Below are 21,388 nucleotides of genomic sequence, written 5' to 3' on the forward strand. Positions count from 1 at the left end.
CTGTCTCACATTTTACGTCTCCATTCTGTCTCATGGAGTCATGTTGTGTCTGGATAGAGTCGAGCCTCCGGGATTTCCTGTCTGCCTTTCGCTGCAGTGAGCCCCTGCGGGTACCTCGTTCACAGAGCCTGAACTAATTACACCACACCTCCTCTGTTAATTGACAACTAAATGAAACTGTCTGAGAGCACACCACAGCTCAGCCTTAATTCCACACACACACACACACACACACACACACACACACACACACACACACACACACACACACACACACACACTCTTAATCTCTCCCCAACAATATCCGTATACAGGAACATTTCTCATGGCACATTTATTATACGTAAAGAAGAAATCATTTGAGGAAGTGCATTTCTAGCTATTTTAATCAGATGTTTAAATGATCACTGTTCCCAACCCATGAATGTCCAAATGTATTCTTCTTTATCCTTCCTGCACCACGGCAAATAAATATTATATATTTATTAAGGAATAAAATGCTGAAACTATGTATAACCATACATCGTTTTTTTTTTTTTTTTGTCTTGACGTTAATTAGAGAAATTTAAATGCTGAAAAAAAAAATATAAAGACACAATCACACAGACATCAAAGATAAATTCACCCCATTCTTATACAAAGCAACTAACAAATGAGTGGTTGAGGTTTAAGGGCCTTGCTCAGGGGCCCAGCAGTGGAAGGTTGGTGGTGCTGAGATTTGAACTTGAGTCAGTGGCCAACGCCTTAAATCAGGGGTGTGAAACTCAATCACAGGGGCCAAAACTAAAACAGTTCAAGCTGCAGGCCAAATTGTTTATTAGGATTGACCAGTTTTAGTTAACATTTCCTGCTGCAGTTGCAGTTTGCCTTTTACATTCCCTCAGATGGTATGAGGAAGAAACCTTGAGAGGAACCAGACTGAAAAGGGGAACCTCATCCCCAGCTACTATTTCCCTTTGCATTAAACCACACTGTGATACAGTATAAACCCATATATATGTGGGAAGAACGAACACTTGCTTTCCTCTTTATTTATGTGTCCTGGTAATAATGATGGAATCACAATCACATTATATCTTAACCATGAATGTGTACACTATTTCTTTGTTTTTTTCTTTTTTCTTTTTTAGATCAGCACATGGCGTAGGCAGATGAATGTACGCATGAGGCATTTATTAGCAATCCAAATTCAGCAGGCGAACTCATAGTGAACAACAGGAAGGAGGGTAAAACATCAAGCAGAGTAACACAGGGCAATCAATCACATTCAAAATAAAAGAAAGAAGCAAAACATCATCAACTCAGAAATAACAAGGAATAATGAAGAGAGAAGTGTTGTACAGAAAGGCACACAGGGATCATTACCTGTAGACATGTAGAGGGTATGAATGCACATTACCATGTTCAATAAGCAGTGAACGAGGGCGTGATGTAATGTCTGGATTGGAGAGCGGAATCGTGATGTCTCTGGGATTTGACAATGATTTGGATTTGATCAGTGCTTCATTTTTTTGTGTATTTTGCATAAGTGCATGTTCTAGAGGGAGCAGCATCGAAACAACATGGATAATAACCATAACCATTTGTACACTGGCGCTCGTCCATGCGCCCACTGTCACAAATGCCTCTAGAACATGCTGAATACACAAAAAAATAGTCATAATCATGTGGAGACAATGTTTAAGTGGAGATCATGAGAAAACTAAGAAAACAAAAACTTCTGTAGATTTCTGTTTATTTTGCATTTTTTTTTCAATTTCATCTGATTTTACACAGGAGGTCACTACAACCATCATTTTTATAGCAAGTCCATATTTTCTGGGTCAGACCGGGAGAGACAGGTTCTCCTGATTTCTCAAGTTTGATTAAATGATCTCCTGCTCTATTACACCTGATTCAGCTAATCAGAGTTGTGGTGTGAAAACACTGAAATATGCAGGACAAATAGAACCAGTGTTGGGAGCTTGTGCTGTACAATACAGATGGTCCTCGAGTTACAATGGTTCGACTTGCGATTTACGATGACAATACGACAAAATTGTAAAAATATTAAACATTTTGCGCAACAGGCAGCAGCGCCATCTTCGACTTACGATATTTTTGACGACGATGCGGTCGTCGTAACGTATCTCCAACGTAAGTAGAGGACTACCAGTACACGTTTGAGTATGCTGATAATGATAACATGAGCTATTACATTCATGTTCACACTAGCAAGCAGCAAAGCAACCGCATTTTATTTGAAAGACAATTAACACTAAACTTTCTTTCTTTCAGCTTCTCCCATTAGGGGTCGCCACATCGGATCATCCGTATTCGTGATCCGCATGTTCGATTTGGCACATGTTTTTACGCTGGATTCCCTTCCTAACGCAACCCTCCCCATTTATCCGGGCTTGGGACCGTACCTTGGGACCGTAACCCTAATGGCTGGGGTCGGTTCCCTGACCGGGAATCGAACCCAGGCCACGGCGGTGAATACACTATATGAACAAAATTAGGAATTTTGAAATCATATGTGTTTTTTTCCAAATTTGGAGGCACACAATCGTACAGGACATCATTAGCATTTTTATTTGAAGTAGAAGATCCAAACTTGTTCCAGCATGACATTGCTCCTGATACACAGCTCTGACCTCAACTTTATAGCGATAAATGTGAATGCTGACTGCACCCCAGGACCCTTGTGGCTAAATTAAATCTCACACAAATCTCCACAATTAAACACTAAAATCTACTGGAACATCTTCCCAAAAGAGTGGATGTTATTATAAGAGTAAACAGGGACTAAATGTAGCATTAGATGTTCAAAAAGCACAAATGAAGACGCATGTATGAAGTGAAATATGTTCTTGTGGTTAAATGATCGCCTTTACAGAAACTCTTTCATCCCCCTGAACCTCAAGCCCACTACAGTCCTTCTCAAACAGGTGTGTATGGACCGTCAGGTGTGTTCATCATCTCTGGGCACATTTCAGTCAATCATGTGCTTGCAAATGAGGCCAGGTCATGACCTTTTACCTCAGAGGACTGGTGGGAGGAGAAAAAGCCAATGGGGATTGAATTAACGAGTGATAAATGAACGAGCCTGGTACTGGGCACAGTGTTGCTTTGAGCTACTGAATCCCTGCACTCTAATTGTCCTTAGGGAGATGACCTTTGACCTGTCGGGTCACGTCGGCCAGCAGCAGGAATGTGGGTGTTTTTAAATTTTTTATGGGATGTGCTGAGAGCATTCCATGGTATTGTCTTAAAGCAGGACACGTCGCTTCTCTGGCTTTCTGTAATAGACGGAGTCATTTCCAAAGCACAAATGTGTACACACACACACACACACACACACACACACACACACACACACACACACACACAAACAAAACCTCTCTTCTTTCATCCAACAATACAGAAGTTAAATTCTGGTGTTGCTAAGCAACCACAGCACACACACACACACACACACACACACACACACACACACACACACACACCTCTGGAACAGGAGACTTTGAAGCAGCTTTAAAAGACAAAAATAAACTGATCGTGCTCTCCATCTGAACTCCAAATACACATAAAAACAAAACATCCTCACGCATGTAACGTAATCAATCGCACTCCTTCATCTGACCAAGCAATCAGGAGGAAATACAGAACATCATGGTGTTTGTGCAGGTTCATTGATCGGTTTGTTTAAAATGTTTGACTTGAAGTAAACAGTGTCACCTCTATAGTGCCTAAACACACACACACACACACACACACACACACACACACACACACACACACACACACTTCCCAATATCCTTACGGTGAAGTGCGATCTAGCCCAAGAGAGGTGACATCTCTGTTATCTCAGGGCCGGACGATATTTATTATACAATACAATACCGATATTGCGATATACACTATCCAGACAAAGGTTTGTGGACACTTATGAACTTGAAGATGCCAACCCCCAAAGATCCCGATGCATCTACAGGTTAAGCCAGCTTCAGTTATGTCCCACTTTAAAGATTTCGGACCTTTAAAGAGAAGATACGAGGATCCAGAACCATCTAGAGATGTACCAGTGTCATGTTTTTAATGATTTATAATCACACTCTTGGTGTCACCCAGATGAGGATGGGTTGCACTTTGAGTCTGGTTCTTCTAAGGTTTCTTCCTCATAACATTGAAGGGAGTTTTTCCTGCCACGGTCACTCCCCAGGTTTGCTCATCAGGGATAAATACACATAGTTCACTTATATTTACATTTTTGTTCTATAATTTATTACATTCTGTAAAGCTGCTTTGAGACAATATCCATCGTGAAAAGACCTTAGAAATAAACTCAGGGAAATGACATTGAAAAATTTAAACTCATCCATAAGTTTCATATGTGCTTTTTGAACACCCCATTCCACAATTAGCCTCGTTTGCTGTGTTAATAACCTCCATACAGGATGGGTTCTAGCACAAATTTCTAGAGTTCTAGAGCAAAATTGAAATTGGAGGCCCCTCTTCCTTAACAACACCTTTCAGAATAAATAAAAAGCATTTGGAATAAATATAATTCTAACCTTTTTATTTATACAAAACTTATTATCAGTACTTTTACTTAAATGTGCATATTAATTAAGCTTTAACTAAGGTCCCCACAAAAAAAAAAAACAAATATGAAGGTCATCAGGACCAGCTCTAATTCTTCTTATTCCTTGGCTATGGCCACCTAGATATTTTAATTTTTTCCTTAGTATTTTGAAAGTCAGCTCCTGACACAATGTCTCTGTACAGTCGATCAGCTCGGATTCAAGGCGTCAAACATACACAAATTTAAAGTGACTGTTCTGAATAAACCGGCTGTGTTTGAGTTCCCAGTATTTTTTTACAGAAAAGTTGGATTTTGTTCATCACTGTACAGTACATAGTCTCTTAATGCATTTAGAAAGTGGACTCAGATTTAAATGGTGATATTAACTGGCACCACTTTGGGTAAATGACGATTATTTTATATTCAATGGACAATGAGCCTAGTCTTACACTGCCTACTGACTTGATTAGTAAACTAGTGTCCTCACTATATTGCCAAAGTTTTGACACCTCGTAATAAGTATGTTATGTGCTTTTTGAGTATTGCATACAATATTTAGTCCTCATTTGCTCTTATAATTCCCTCCACTCTTCTGGGAAGATGTTCCACTAGATTTTGAAGTGTGCTTGTGGACATTTGTGTTCATCAGCCACAAAAGTGTTTGTAAAGTCAGATACTGATGTAGGTGAGATGAGGATGCCTTGGGCAATTGCCTGCTCTGCCTAAAGCAAGGCCGGCCCTGCCGCAATATATATACTCCTCATCTTCTATTCCTTTTCTATTCTCAGCTACTTCTCTTCATCATTTTTATCTCCTTTTTCTTTGTTACTTGAGCTGTCTGTGCAGGAAGATCTAAGAGACACGAGGTATAGACTTTCTGAGGTCAAACCACAAGACAGGACATCTGTACATTTTCTGTCAGTCCGTCATTTCAGTCCTTACAGATCTGCTGTTCTTACATGTTATTTCTTCTCCTCCTGTGTGAAAGGAGTGTCGCAGGATGTTCTCTCACTTCGATGAACAAAATTACATTTAATTCTATTTATTTCTGCATGCAACATAAACACGGCCTTTCTCTGGCAAACCACCAGTTGAAGAAATCTTCCAGACAGAAAGAAATAAAAAAAAGAGTGTGTGTATCTCTGTCTCACACATACACACACACACACACGCACACACACATCTATACAATAGGATGTGATGCCTACAGCATTTTCTCTTTTCCAGGATACACTGAGGCCAGGCGGAGGAGGAGGAAGTCGTGCTTTGAAGCCGTGCCAGTCGTCTCGGTGCGATGCTGAAAAGAGGAACTGAAACGCAGGAAGCACAGAGAGACTCGGAGATGGGAAATTTGGGTCACTGACCAGCGAGAGGATATCGAGCAGGACGCAGGACGTCTCTGAGGAGCAGATCATGGCAAATACGACTGGTTAGATTTACTCACGCTGTCGAGAGATCGGGATTTCCTCATCTTCTCTACAGCGATGAGCTCAGACTCTGGCAATGTGGGGTTTCCACAATCCAAAAATCACTCACGCACAGGAAACAGGCCATTTCACCTAATCAGGCCAATTACATACCATTTAGATACAATTGTACTAAAATTTTTCAGTTTCAGTGTGAGAAAATTACAGTTGATTCACATATTAAGCCAAGTAACCATATTATACGTTTAAATTCAACTTTTTGGACACCTGCTCTTTCCAGCCATAAGCGATTTTTTTTATTTGGAGGCACACAATTGTATGAAATGTCTTTAGATGTGGTGGAATTACAGTTCTTTTCTTAAATTATTCTTAATATTTGCAAATCATTAAGTGCATTCTCAAAAAACGTGTACAAACAGCACAATACATTGGATTTCTTGCAAAAGCCTGTTTTTTGCTCAAAATCCTTAGTACTTCTCTCAAAAGTGAGTATTTTGTCAATGAACATCTCATCGCCATTAAAATAACAAGTCCTTTTATCATTGTTTACGAACAAGATAGTCAAAATGTTTAGTCATTTTTTCAATATGACAATGCTTTATTTTAGTATTTTCTGATGTAAACTATGTTTTGGATTACAAGTATTGAAAATGCACGAGGCTGAATTGGCAACTATGAATTTCAACAGCACAAAATGTACACATTACTGTATGTGGGATATTGAATGTAAGAGACTGGACAGGATTCACACTTTCAAAAAAAATTTTTTACTAGTGGACTGACTAAAAAAATTACAATATAATGTCATTGTGATAGAAAATAAAAAAAGACACAAATTAAAATTCCAAAAAGTAAACATAGGAAACACTTCTTAGGCAGAACTGCGCATGCCGCACTATACAGTGTAATCAGTCTCCACCCCCTGACGTCCCAGTCTGTCGAGCCTCAGATTTTCATCCACATCACAACAGATATCAACCCTTGCAATACCATTGTGAGGCCATGATTGACAACATGGTCCACAACAGTGGCTCTAATTTCATCTGAAATGTATCTATGTCTCTGGCCTCTTCTTTCTCTATTTTGCCTCCTTACCCTTCCAGCTGCATCCTTATTCTTGGCTCTCGATCATGTTCATTTTCATAGTTGTTCATCCATTTTCAACAATTGTAAATCTGTGTTTTGCTAATTTTATATACACTCGCCAATTACAGTAAAGGTTCACGAGATTCAGCCTTGACCTATTTTAGAGAACTGGTTGACTATTGGTTGATCTGATGGCGTACACGCCTTCATTAGTGATGTTCAAGATTCATCTGCACAATTTATTATCCATACGATGGAGTGGCCAAGTAGGTCTCCAGACCTGAACCCTATGGAGCACCTGTGGGGTTCTCCAAACAGAAGGAGGAGAAGCGCAATGTGTTTAAACTCCAGCAGCTCATGATGTCTTTGTGGAGGAGTGGAAGAGGATCCCAGCAACAACCTGTGCAGCTCTGGTGAATTCCATACTCAATGCAGTGGTAGATAACAATAGTGCTCACACACAAGACGGCTTGACCAGATCTCTGAAATCTATGATGATTTTTGATACACATCAAGCAAACAAAGTGACTTTTCAAAATGATTCCAGAAAGAAGTTCAACAGCATTTTAGGAGATGTGGTATCTATAAAGCCTTATTGTAGGATATGTGAATGTAAATAAAAGTGTACTTTTAAAAAATAAAGTAATTCAAAGTTAAGCCCATGAATGAGCCATTAGTGTCACGCAGGATTTGAATATCTCCAGCAGAACGTTGTACCCGGGGTGAATGTGTTCACTGTGCAAATCATTTCTGCTTGGGTAAGTGCAGTTCTGTGGAAAATTGGCCTAAGGGTGCCTTGAAGTGAAAAAAGATTCTGCCGATGTACGCAAACACGCTGACCTTCAAACACTTATTTCCTCTAAGTGCATGAATCATTTGCACAAATTATCCTCCGAGTACATTTATAAAGTTCTGGTCCAGACACAAACTTGTTTAAGTTGTGGGCAAATTTGCTGATTTACTAATATCTTTTACAACATCAACATGTATGGCATGTAGCAGGCGCCCTCATCCCCGAGCAACTTACAATCATCTCATTTATACGTCAGAGCTGATAGTTAAGGGGCCTTACTCGAGGGCCCAGCAGGGGGCAGCTTGGTGGTGCGGGGATTTGAACTCTATTTAGAAGTCCAATATTTTACTTACGTTCACAAGAAATGTGCACGGAATACATCATATGGACAAAATAATTGGGACTATTAGTTCTTCCCCAAACTGTTAACACAAAGTATTTGTCACACTGATGTACAGGACGTCTTTAGATGCAGTTGCATGACATTTTTCCTTCACTTGAACTATTAGAGCCAAAACCTGTTCCAAAAATCTAAGAGAACATCTTCCCAGAAGAGTGGAGGATTTTTGTAACAGGATTAAAGACTGGAAAAGTCAAATGTGCCAATAGTGTGAAACACAATTACAACCTACAGCCTTCAATTTATTATTCTTTCTTTCTTTCTTTCTTTCTTTCTTTCTTTCTTTCTTTCTTTCTTTCTTTCTTTCAGTGAGAAAACTCTATCCACAGGGTAGGAGAAAGAAAGAAAGAAGGAAAGAAAGAATATTAAACTGGAGGCTATAGGCTTTCTTCCTTTCTTCCTTTCTTTCTTTCTTTCTTTCTTTCTTTCTTTCTTTCTTTCTTCTTTCTTTCTTTCTTTCTTTCTTTCTTTCTTTCAGTGAGAAAACTCTATCCACAGGGTAGAAGAATGAAAGAAAGAAGGAAAGAAAGAAAGAATATTAAACTGGAGGCTATAGGCTTTCTTCCTTTCTTCCTTTCTTTCTTTCTTTCTTTCTTTCTTTCTCCTACCCTGTGGATGGAGTTTTCTCACTGAGGATGATTTCACATGAACAGTTGAAAGATCTATTATTTTACTGACAAGAATCATGAATTTGGATTTGGACTGTAATTTATATAAACAGTCTGTTACAGTGACTTAAGACTCCAGTTGTCATGAACAGTTTTACATTTTCAGTGAACAGTTAATAACAGTTAATAACCTCAGCAATGATGGAGCTGTAATGAACGGACTTTTGGTGAGGATAGGATGAAGATGGGTTCCTTCTTGAGTCTGGTCGAAAGGTCCTCAAGGTTTCTTCCTCATATCATCTCAGGAAGAGATGAGAAACTTTTCCAATTTATTAATAATAATAATAATAATTATAACAATAACAATGTAAATACATTTGCTACTCCTTATTATATATAAAATTGAACACAAATTCAATATTTCTTGATACTCCAAGTAATTTTTCTATGATGTGTGGACAGGAATAAAGACGTCACTTGTTACAGAGTCTCAGTCCTTTTCCTCAAAACGCTGCAACACTGAAGTTTACACACTTTTGTGGAAACCAGTGATTATTAAAGATGGGTCTGAGATTTCAGTCTAAATACAGAGAATACAGAGATCAGCAAAGAAACATGAGTCATATTACCTCTCTCTCTCTCTCTCTCTCTCTCTCTCTCTCTCTCTCTCTCTCTCTCTCTCTCTCTCTCTCTCTCTCTCTCTCTCTCTCTCTATTTCTCTCTCTCTCTCTCTCTCTCTCTCTCTCTCTCTCTCTCTCCTCTCTCTATTTCTCTCTCTCTCTCTCTCTCTCTCTCTCTCTTGTCTGAGTCACCTGTCTGCCATTATAGACTATTATAAAGCAGACAGGTAGCGTTGCAGCACTGGAGAATCGTGGCTCGACCTTTCTTCTCCTCCCTCTCCCTCTCACTTGCTCCCACATCCTCTTTCTCATTCTTCATCTCTGCCCACACACCTCTTAACACTCTTCTCCTCCCCGTCTCTCAGTCTGATTTCTCCTTAGACGCCGGTACCATGGGGCCCCTTGTTGTCCTGTGGAGAGATGCAGGCGGTGCACAATGTGTGTGTGTGTGTGTGTGTGTGTGTGTGTGTGTGTGTGTGTGTGTGTGTGTGTGTGTGTGTGTGTGTGTGTGTTTGTGTGTACGACACTACGTTCAGCAGATGGAGTCAGTGGGAGCTAGTGCAGCTCTCTGGCAGGGGTGTTGACTAAATGAGGAATCACACAGTGTAAGACAGAGACATTCCCTTCGACGTGTGAGATTGCAGTGTCTCTAGCACGCATTGGGAAGTTCGACTTCCCAGTTCAAGATCACCGATGTATGATCCTTGAAATGACTCTGGAAGCCACAAGTTTGATCAAGACATACTATTTTTACCAAAACAGCAAATTCTCCTCCAGCATGACAATGCCCCTGTGCACAAAGCCATCTCTGTTGTTCATGAAGGATTCGTTCGTTTTGAGCAATTCTTTAATGTGACTCCGAAAAACGAGTCATCTCAAAGGGCGATTCGTACATTTTCTACTGAACGCGCATGAGCAAAGCATCGCAAAATCTCCGCACAGGAAAGCGAATTGAATCGTTTAACTCTCGACTGTTCCAGTCCGAGTCGTTTGCTCTTTTGAGTAGTTCATTTCATGAGTCCTCTGGTCTGAGTCCTTCGTTCTTTTAGCACGTGACTCCCATATACGCTGTGCAGTTATACGTATACACATGCGCAAATTATTGGAACTACAGTCAAATCAAATTAACAAAATGATGAATGATGAAATTTAATTAACTCATTTTGATGAAAGAGATGCAAAGAAATAAGTGATATCTTCCCATCACTAGTGAAGATGTGCTTTACATGGGATTGGAAGATGTAGAAGATCTCGTGCTCTAAAGCTCAACCCTATTGCACACCTTTGGGATGAATGTGAATGCTGACTGCACCCCAGGTCTCCTCACCTTCCCACCTACATCACTACCTGACTTTACTAACACTCTTATGGCTGAATGAACCTCACACAAATCTCCACAAAATCTCGTAGAACATTTTCCCAGAAGAGTGGAGGTCATTGTACCAGCAAATATGAAATGAGGTGTTCGAAATGCACATAACAATCTTACATTAACATTTACGGCATTTGGCCGATTGCCCTTATCCATAGCGACTGGATGGTCTTGCCCAAGGGCCCAGCAGTCGCAGCTTGGTAGTACTTGAGATTCAAACACACAAACTTCTGAGCAGAAGTCCAACACTTTAAGCACCGAGCTACCACTTTCCAACCAAAACTCAGTTCTCGTCAGGTGTCCACAAACTTCTGTGAGATCGCAATGTCAATTTTGTCTAATACCAATACGAATGATCAAACCCCGAGTGTCTACCGATAGTGACAAACATTCAGTGTGATTTCCTTCAAAATACAAATGAAAAACTACATATGCAAGAAAAAGGCTCAACACAGAGCAGCATTGAAGTGCCGTCTCTTCCTTCCCTTTTATGTAAAAACAAAAGCAGTCTACTTCCAAATCTAAATTCTTTCTCATCTCACCAGACAAAGCCTGGTCACAGAAAGTGTTACCTCTCAAAAAAAAAAAAAAAATCAGGATAACAAACAAGGCTTTGCATCATCCTTTAGTTTTTTTGTTCGGATTATATTTTGTTCATCATTTGTCATTGTGCAAACGGTTAATGGAATTTGTACTGGATTTGATATTGCACCTCGAGCGAAGTTCGCTTGAGCTGCATATATACTCAGGCGAATATTGGCCATTTTTATAAATATGTTTAAATAAATATATTATCCGGTTGCACGCATACCTTTGTGTGTGTGTTTTCTTAGGGGAAAAAAAATACATTTATATGCAAATGAGGTTTCATGATAATAAAAATGTGCAGAAATGTGTGTGTGATAGAAGGGAGTGTTTGGACAAGGTTCGAATAAATTTCACACTGAGCACATTAATAGCATTAGTAAGTAAATAAGTAAAACATTTTATAAATAAATTAATCAATTCAAAGATTTCAAGAATTTCATCTTGCAGTGAAATGTAAAATTGTGCATTAAAAAAATAACTATAAATACAAAATAAAAGATAAGAAAATATATTAGATAACTATAAAGTGGTAGTTAGAAATAGTGCAAATATATTTAATTGTGCAAAAGGGAAGTACATCATTGTATGATTAAGGATGTGCATCTCCATAACTGATGCCGATGAGATTCGTATCTTGATGCAAAGCTGATGATACGATACATTAAAGATCCATATGAAGCAGCCACCGATGCGATTCGATACGATTCACCCCTATAATGATGCAGTTCGATCCGGTTTCGATCCGTTTAAACACAATGCAATTCAAAGCAATTTGATGCAATGCAAGAAATATGATGCTTTGCAATTTATTATGGCACTGACTGGAACTTTGGTTCAGACAGACAGCAAATCATTTACTTAAGTAAAGTTAAGTTAAATAAAACCAGACGTTCATTTCCTGTTCTGTGTGCAGGAATTTACAGCTCTACCTCTGCCATGTTAATCTGTGTGACTGTGTGACTCTCAGGACACGCCTCGGTCTCCATAGTGTTGTGATACAGCATATGTACGGAGCAGCATCACACGCATCACATCGTTTATTGTTATGCCGAATGTCAGTATCCCTAAGTATGACAATAACAAAATGAAACCTAAAACAGTAACAATAAATAAATAACATGCTTTTAACAGAATATTAAGTAACAACATAATTGCCGTTTTCCTGTCATTTGTGTGTGTGTGTGTGTGAGTGTGTGAGTGAGAGTGTGTGTGTGTGTGTGGGATCGGTTTCTTCACCTTCAGTTCTAGTCCGTTTATGCCTGATGTAATTGTGGTATTGTTTGAGAGTGACACTACACAAACATTTTCTCAGGGATGCATTTATCTCACAAACACACACACACACACACACACACACACACACACACACACACATTATATATATATATATATATATATATATATATATATATATATATATATATATATATATATATATATATATATATATATATATATATATATATATATGCGCATACGCTGCAGCACGGTAGAGCCACCACCAGGGGGTGCCCTAATGACTCTGCACTGTGAGAGTGTGGAAAAGCGTTCAGTGGTCGCCCTGTGGATCAGTAGCTCTTATGGTATAGGTCACTCTGCAGGTGTACAGTTACTGATTTAAGTCCAGCTGTTGCTGAATGTCAATGCTGCAGTTGACACCGGTGAAAGCTCGATAAACACACAAGAAATAAAAGACTCAAACACAAGAGACAGGAGCGAGTGTTCTGGAATTACTTAAACACCTCATTTTGTGCATCACCTGGCAATGATACGCTGCTTTCAAGCTTCACGACACCAATAAACGGCGAACATACTTAAATTTCTATGGTAACCTTGAACGCAGGTTCAAGCAACAACAACTGTGTGGTGATGGCGTAAGAAAAAATTCAGAGGAACATCAAAAGTTTTAAAATGAGTGGACAAAAACATGTGCTTTTATTTAAACAGAACAAATTTCCTCTTTTAAAAAAAAACTAACAATGAGACATTTTGAAATCTGACAGATCAGAGTTTGAATGGAAGTGATCCTGACCACTTATGAACCAGACTACAAAGCTATCAGCAACACAATGCAAAGCCAGAAGTCACACTAATTGTGAGCATTCCGAATAGAGGGAAATGCGCTTTTTCCTCCATGACGGATGTGTATTGAAGTTTTATTTAATGAAGGTTTGATTAAAAGCCTGTAAGTAGTTGCAATGGAAATATTTGTTTGAAGGCCCAAAGTTTAAACGTTGTTCTTTGATCTTCACACGCACTTAATATTTGTTGCTGCATATTATTATTTTTTTTATTGTTTTGGGGCCTAAATAAAATTGTTATTAAAATGTTATTTTCTTAATAATAGTAAAGTATTTGTTTATTTTAAATAGCTTTTTTTAAAACCTGCTTTTTGTTCTTCATTCATGCCCGTGATGTTCATATTTGTTTATTTCTGAGTTGTACATAGACATAAATAAAGGTTTTGTTATTGAAAATGTGTATTTTTTTAAAATAGTAATATATTTTTTTTTTTCTATTTTCAAAAAATGCAAAAAGAATAAAAAATGGCTTTTTGGCGAACAAAAGAACCCCTGCTATAGACAAAAATATTGTGACAAATCACATTTCCATCCACATGTGGTTCTTCTCCAAAACACCGCAAATCTGTAGGCACACAATTGTACAGAAGCATGAAATGCTCCCTTCACTTGAACTAGGAGATCCAAACCTGCTCCAACATACCTGTACCCCTGTGCACAAAACATGGGTTAGACATAGAAGATCTGGAGTGACCTGCTATAAATCTATAAAGCCCTATGGAACACCTTCGAGATTAATGTGTACGCTGACTGCACCCCAGGCCTCCTCAACTCACCTACATTAATATCTGACATTACTAATACCCTTATAGCTGAATGAGCACAAATCTCCATAATCTAGTGGAACAACTTCCCAAAAAACAGGAAATGGAGAATAAATGTGAAATGGGATGTTCAAAAATAAGCACATGACCAATGTTATGGTCAGGTGTCCACAAACTTTTGTCCAGATAGTGTATGTAGCCTGCTAAGTGCTTGTCATACAGACAGACAGACAGACAGACAGATAGATAGATAGATAGATAGATGAGAGATAGATTAGTTACATTTTGTGCAGTTCTTTAAAATTAGCTAGCTAATAATGTTTTGTAAATAAAATGGCTTTGTTCTTTGGTGGTTTTCAGGGTTAGCATAGCATTTCCCTTATGTCATATGGACTAGCTAGCACTCGGCACAACCAGGTTTGATCTTATGATCTTGTGGTCAGGATATTTTCTACGTACAAATACGTAGCTACTTTAGCTACAGTACCTCATCGCTGAATAAGCACAAATCTTCACTCTAGAGGAACATCTTTCCAGATGAGTGGAGGTTATCATCAGAGCAAATGGGAAATGATTATTGTTCCACAACATCATGCTAAGTGTATCATTTCTTACTGATCGCTCCTTAAATGTGTATTATTGGTGTATGCTGACAGCAAAGTCGTAAAAGTGGAACGAAATCATATTTATAGTATCGTAATAATGAACAGCCTTCGAATGCAACACAAACACGCTCACCTTTGACCCATTTATGTGTGTAGACACCCAGTGTGTGTTAGTTTGTGTGTCATTACTGTCAAAGGCTCATAAAGGTCAACTGCTAAAACCACTGTAAAGAAGCTATCCTTCTCTCTCTCTCTCTCTCTCTCTCTCTCTCTCTCTCTCACACACACACACACACACACACACACACACATGCTGTTTTGCTTTCCTGCTACACTCTCACTCCGTCACAGTCATACTGTGTGTGTAGGACTTGTAGAAATACCACAACTATGTTTGCTCATGTCAGTGCAGTCTGAGTACATACAGACTGAGTGAAACTCCCTCCCTGTGTGTGTGTGTGTGTGTGTGTGTGTGTGTGTGTGTGTGTGTGTGTGTGTGTGCACTCTGTGTTTAAGTGGTATTTATGACTCTAATTCTTTACCAGGTTCAACCAGTAAACCTGTACTGTGGTGTGTGTCTATAGTAATGGCAGTTAACAAGTGTGTGTTTATGTAAATGTGTGTGTGTGTGTGTGTGTGTGTGTGTGTGTGTGTGTGTGTGTGTGTGTGTGTGTTTTACTGTTTTTGTATATATGCCTAGAGTGTGTTGGGTGTGGGTTTAAACTTGTGTATGTATGTTTGTCTATGATCACCTTTTCACTTTTCCAGTTGCTCAGTAATCTGAGAACAGAGAATGTGTTTAATGATCGTACCGAGAGGGAGGTGTGTGTGTGTGTGTGTGTGTGTGTGTGTGTGTGTGTGTGTGTGTAAGAGAGGAGGGGGATTAAGCAGAAGACACACATTTAGAAGACTACAGGGGAACTAACAAAAAACTTTTCTGTTATTTAGCCCAGAATATTACATGCTAATTCCTTGTACTTGAGCTAGCAGCTAGCTTCAAATCGACACACTTCCCATCATGCAGAGTCACGTACACCAAACACAATGGCACCAGGTTTATAAACACAACCCTGCCACATCTACCATTGTAGTGATTGTGGAAGTCCCCGACTAGACCCACAACTATATATTGTATAGAAAGATGCATGACAGATGGGATGGTGGTTAGCTTAAAAACTAGCAGACTAGTGTGGACTGGGATACCACAGGACCCTCAAAACAAAAGAAAACTGGGTCAGATGTCAAGCTCACAGGACAAAGAAAAGTTTTTTTTAACCCATGAGAACGTATAGGGACATTATAAAATGTGTTTACTGAAATTACTGATTCATCTTCAGGAGCTTCTGGATCCAGAGTCCAGAGAGAACTTAAAAAACAGCATGGATGGTGCACCAGTCCATCATCAATTTTCATCAACACCTAGCATAACTACTGATATGACCTGTTTAGATACTGACACGTTTTGGGGAGGTGGAGGGGGGGTTGGACGAGACCTGGAAGAAACCCAGAACACCCAAAGAACCCAAGATTAGGATTGAACTAGTCACCCTGGAGTTGTGAGGTCATATACCATTGTCACAGTGCAAATGGAGCCTTGTGGTGTGTTTTTTTAGTACAACATTGCAAAGAAGGTGGTTGATAGTGTGTGTGTGTGTGTGTGTGTGTGTGTGTGTGTGTGTGTGTGTGTGTGTCAGTCAGTCTTCTTGAGTTAAGGAGTGTGATGATTTGCAGAAACCAACCCTTACACAATTTGTTTGTAAATCCCTAAATGTTTTGGTTTCTCTTTCAGAGTGTGCTAGTCACTGCACCACCATAGGGGTCTGGGCTATTTCTTATACCTGTATTTTGGCAAAGGATCAACTAAGTTTATGAGAAAATATTGTAGGTGGGTCCCAACAGTAATATCTGTATGACTGGGTCTGAACAAAATCCCCTGTATTCCTGTTGGATAAAGATTTATTAGATCTATTAGAAGAATATGAGCAATCCATATAGCCAGTGGTGGACGCAGTACACAAACCATGTACTTGAGTTAAAGTAGAGATACACTCTGTAAAATAATACTCCAGTGAATGTAAAAAACTTTAAAAGTACAAAAAGTATTTGCATTTAAATGTACTTAAGTATCCAAAGTACTATGATTTATTATGGCTATAAAGTTTCTATTATCATTTTTATCACAAGACTTTTTACTTAATCAACTCAGTTTATGTGAAAAGACTCGAATGTCACTGATCTATTAATAGAATTATATTAATGAGTCAAACATTGATTGATATCTATTAAAATGATCATGAACGCAAAATCCTCTTTTTAACTACTTAAAAAAATCATGCAAATAAGGTCACGTGTGTTGAAACTGGAGTTTCTTTTTCATTTATTCCTCTCTAAATGTTCTGCTTGCTGTTGAACTGATGCTGAACTGGATGTTTGTATTAAGTAGATTCCACCAACCCTGGTTAGTGGCTTGGTGTGTGTTTGACCAGTTTTTATACACTGATAAATAAAAGGGAATGACTGATTTAGCTAAATTTAGTTAGAGTTAAAAGGAAGATATTTGACTTTGATATGTAGTGAAGTTAAAGTTAGTCTCCGCAAATACTTACGGCTACGCAAAAAAAAAAAAAGCTACTTAAGTACAGTAACGCATTTCATTTACTTCCTTACTGTCCACCACTGCCGTTTGTCCACTGTTTTAAATGCCCCCCAAAAACTGCTCATTAATTAAACACCCCTTCACCCTTTCCTTTGTTTTCCAGTAATTTAAATGTTCACCAAACTACTGTAATTGTCTACCTGTCATCAAATGACAACCAAAATCTGGTCACAGATCAAATCACACAAATGACTCACCTTTCATTCATTACTTTGATTGGGAGAACTGTTTGATATTCAAACCTTTACTTGTCAAATAATGTCTGCAAACAGTTTTTCCCATCATGGAGCTCTCAGTTATTCAGTGGTGCAATGCCAAAACCAATAGCACTATACACATCTAATGCGATGTCACTGTCTTTTTGTCTTGTTTGTCTATATAGTGTTGCTCTCTGGTTAGTAGTACAAAAAAACACAAACAAACACCACTCTACACTGTAGCACTGTCTGGAGATTCTTTTGTACTAAAATGTGTGTGTGAGGGGTGTCTACTTTCTGACATCTGTTCAATTGCACCACTGAGAAACTCTTGGTGTTCTGATACCTTAACCACCAACACTTCACCAACACTAATGCTCTCACCAAACTCCCCCCTCATCAAAGATTCAATTCTTAAACACATTACCAACACCTGGTTTTCTTTACTTCTTCATAGAGAAGAACACTTGTATGTAGTTTCATGAAATAGCACTACAATATGGATCAGTGTGAACTTGTAGATAAATCAAGACTTCCATATGCTCTGACACAATCTGGCCCAGATTTTCACACTATACCACACCACACCACACCACACCACACCACACCACACGCTTCTCAGTCGACTGTTTTATCAGTCTATTCAGTAGCTGTGTAGCCTCAAGATCTACAGGGTCAAAAGGTCATGATAGTAAAGATGTCATCAGTTTTACAAGCGGCAGCAGATGAAAGCCAGAATAAGCGGAGGAATTCGGCTTCCAAACGCCTCTGTTGTTAACAGAATGACAGTCATACATATACAGTATCTCACAAAAGTGAGTGCACCCCTCACATTTCAGCAACCATTTTAGTGTTAGACAATACTATAGGAATGAGACTAGGTTATATTTTAGAGTAGTCAATGTGCAGCTTGTATAGCAGTACAGATTTACTGTCCTCTAAAAATAACTCAATATACAGCCATTATTGTCAAAATTACTGGAGAGTACACACTCAGTGAACATGTCAAAACTGTGTCAAAAGTGTATTTTGTGTGAGCACCATTGTTTTGTAGCACTGCTTTAATCCTCCTGGGCATGGAATTTACCAGAGCTGCACAGGTTGTTGCTGGGATCCTCTTCCACCCCTCCATAATGACATCACAAACTGCTGGATGTTAGACGTATGGTGCTTCTCCACCTTTCGCTTGAGGATTTAGGGCTGGAGACATACTTGGCCACTCTATCATTTTCACCTTCACCTTCAGCAAGGCAGTTGTCATTTTGGTGGTATGTTTGGGGTCGTCATTATGTTGGAAAACTGCCATTCTGCCCAGTTTCTGAAGGGAGGGCATTAATTCCTGCTTTAGAATGTCACAGTACATGTTTTCATGTTTCCCTTAATGGAGCTCTGCTCCCCAGTACCAGCAGCACTCATGCAGCCCCAGACCATGATGCTAACACCACCATGCTTGACTGTAGGCAAAACACAATTTTCGTGATTCTCCTCACCAGGGCGTCGCCACACCATCTGAGCCAAAGAAGTTTATCTTACTCTCCTCAGACCACAGAACAAGGTTCCAGTAATTCATGCTATTGGACAGGTTGTCTTCAGTAAACTGTTTGTGGGCTTTTTGTGAGCCAGTTTCAGTAGAAGCTTCCTTCTGAGACGACGGCCAAGTAAACTGACTTGTTGCAGTGTGAGTCTGATGAGTCATTCTGAGCACTGACGAGTGGACCTTCCACTTCTCCTCTAAACCTCAACAAAAGCAATGCTGCAGCACTCATTTTTTAAAGCAGCTTCTGCACTTGACGCACAGTACGAGGACCCGACTTCTTTGATGGACCCTTGTGAGACCTGTTCAGAGTGGAACCCGTCTTGGAAAACCTCTGTATTACACTGAACACTGTACTGTAACTCAGTTTCAGGGTGTTACTGAACTTCTTACAGCCTCGGCTTCTTTGTGGAGTGCAGCAATTCTAATTCTCAAATCCTCAGAGAGTCTTTACCATGAGGTCCATGTTGAACATCCAGTGGTCAGTATAAGAAAATTGTAATAAAATCAACAAATTTGAAACTACCCCAATACAAGATACACAAATTTGTATGGTCCTGTCAAGCAGACAAAAACATGAACATGATAAATTTGACATGTGGCTTTACATGCTTACATGGCTAAAAGCTGTTATTATTTAGACAATAATGGCTGTATGTTGAGTTATTATCAGAGGACAGTAAATCTGTACTGATATACGAGCTGCACATTGACTACTCTAAAATGAATCCAAGTTTAATTTCAATAGTTTTGTCCCTTGAGAAGATACACCAAAATGGTTGCTGAAATTGCCATCTTGGTCCTTCTCCCATCGGACAGACGCTACAGGTGCCTCAGAGCCACACAAACAGAGTAAAAAATAGCTCTTTTTCCTGTGACGGTTTCTGCATTAAACAGCTGATTCTGTGTATTTTGTACTCCTTATCCACTACACATTTATTTTTCGCACCATCCATAACTCTTGCACTACTGTACGTTCCACCCATATTTATACTGTATATACTGTATCATACTGTACATTCACACTTGTACATAACTATATCATGTCATTTGAGTATTTTATCTTTTGACGTCAAATCTATGCATAATCTTTGCATAGTATATTGTATATTACTATATCATATATTACCTACTGCACCTTCTGTACATTAATCACCCTCATCCCTGTATATATGGACCTCATACCCTATTTATCTTACTGTTATTTATTGTACTTACCCTATTTATGTACTGTGTACCTTGCACAGTGACAATAAAGTTTAATCTAATCTAATCTATTCTAAAATGTGAGGGGTGCACTTACTTCTTGACGCATAGCCAACGAAACGATACATTAAAGATACATGTAAAGAGGCTACCGATGCGAAACGATTCACTCTATCGATACGATCCAATTTCGATTTGATTCAACACAATATGATGCAATGGAAAAAACATGATGCTATTCAGTTTAATATGGTACAGACAGTTCTCTTTAAATATTTGGTTCAGACAGACAGCAAATCATTTTACTTAAGTATGTCTTTTTCTAAAAATTGGCCTTTGTAGTTAAAAAAAATAAAAGAAATCGCTTAAATAAAAGCAGACCTTCTTTTCCTCTTCTTTTACCAGGAAAGTTACAGCTCTACCTCTGCCATGTTGATCTGTATTCTATGTGACACTAAGGACACGCCTCGGTCTCCGTAGTGTTGTGATACCTCATAATCACGTAGCAGCAGTGATGCTGAGAGACCGCACTCGTGAAAGGGTTCAGCGAGGAAAAATTAATCAACATATAAAATATTGGTCACAAATTATTATCACTTTCTAAATAATAAAAGTATAGCGCATTTACTTACAATTATATGTAAATAATTTTTTTTATTTACTGATGCAGTTATGTTCAAAACTATACATTGTGATACAAACTTCTATCTGATGCACACTTTTTTAAATCGATGCATCACATCGTTAACTTTCAACGCAAATCAGTGAATTTTACCGTCCCTGGTACAATAGCATCATTTTTTGGAGCTTTCTTTTTTTTTGTCTCTAGATCAGTATATAAATATTTATTTTTCTCTTGTGAGCCATGTAGTAGACACATGCTG

Source organism: Silurus meridionalis, chromosome 13, assembly GCF_014805685.1.
Source record: "Silurus meridionalis isolate SWU-2019-XX chromosome 13, ASM1480568v1, whole genome shotgun sequence".
Taxonomy (NCBI): Eukaryota; Metazoa; Chordata; class Actinopteri; order Siluriformes; family Siluridae; genus Silurus; species Silurus meridionalis.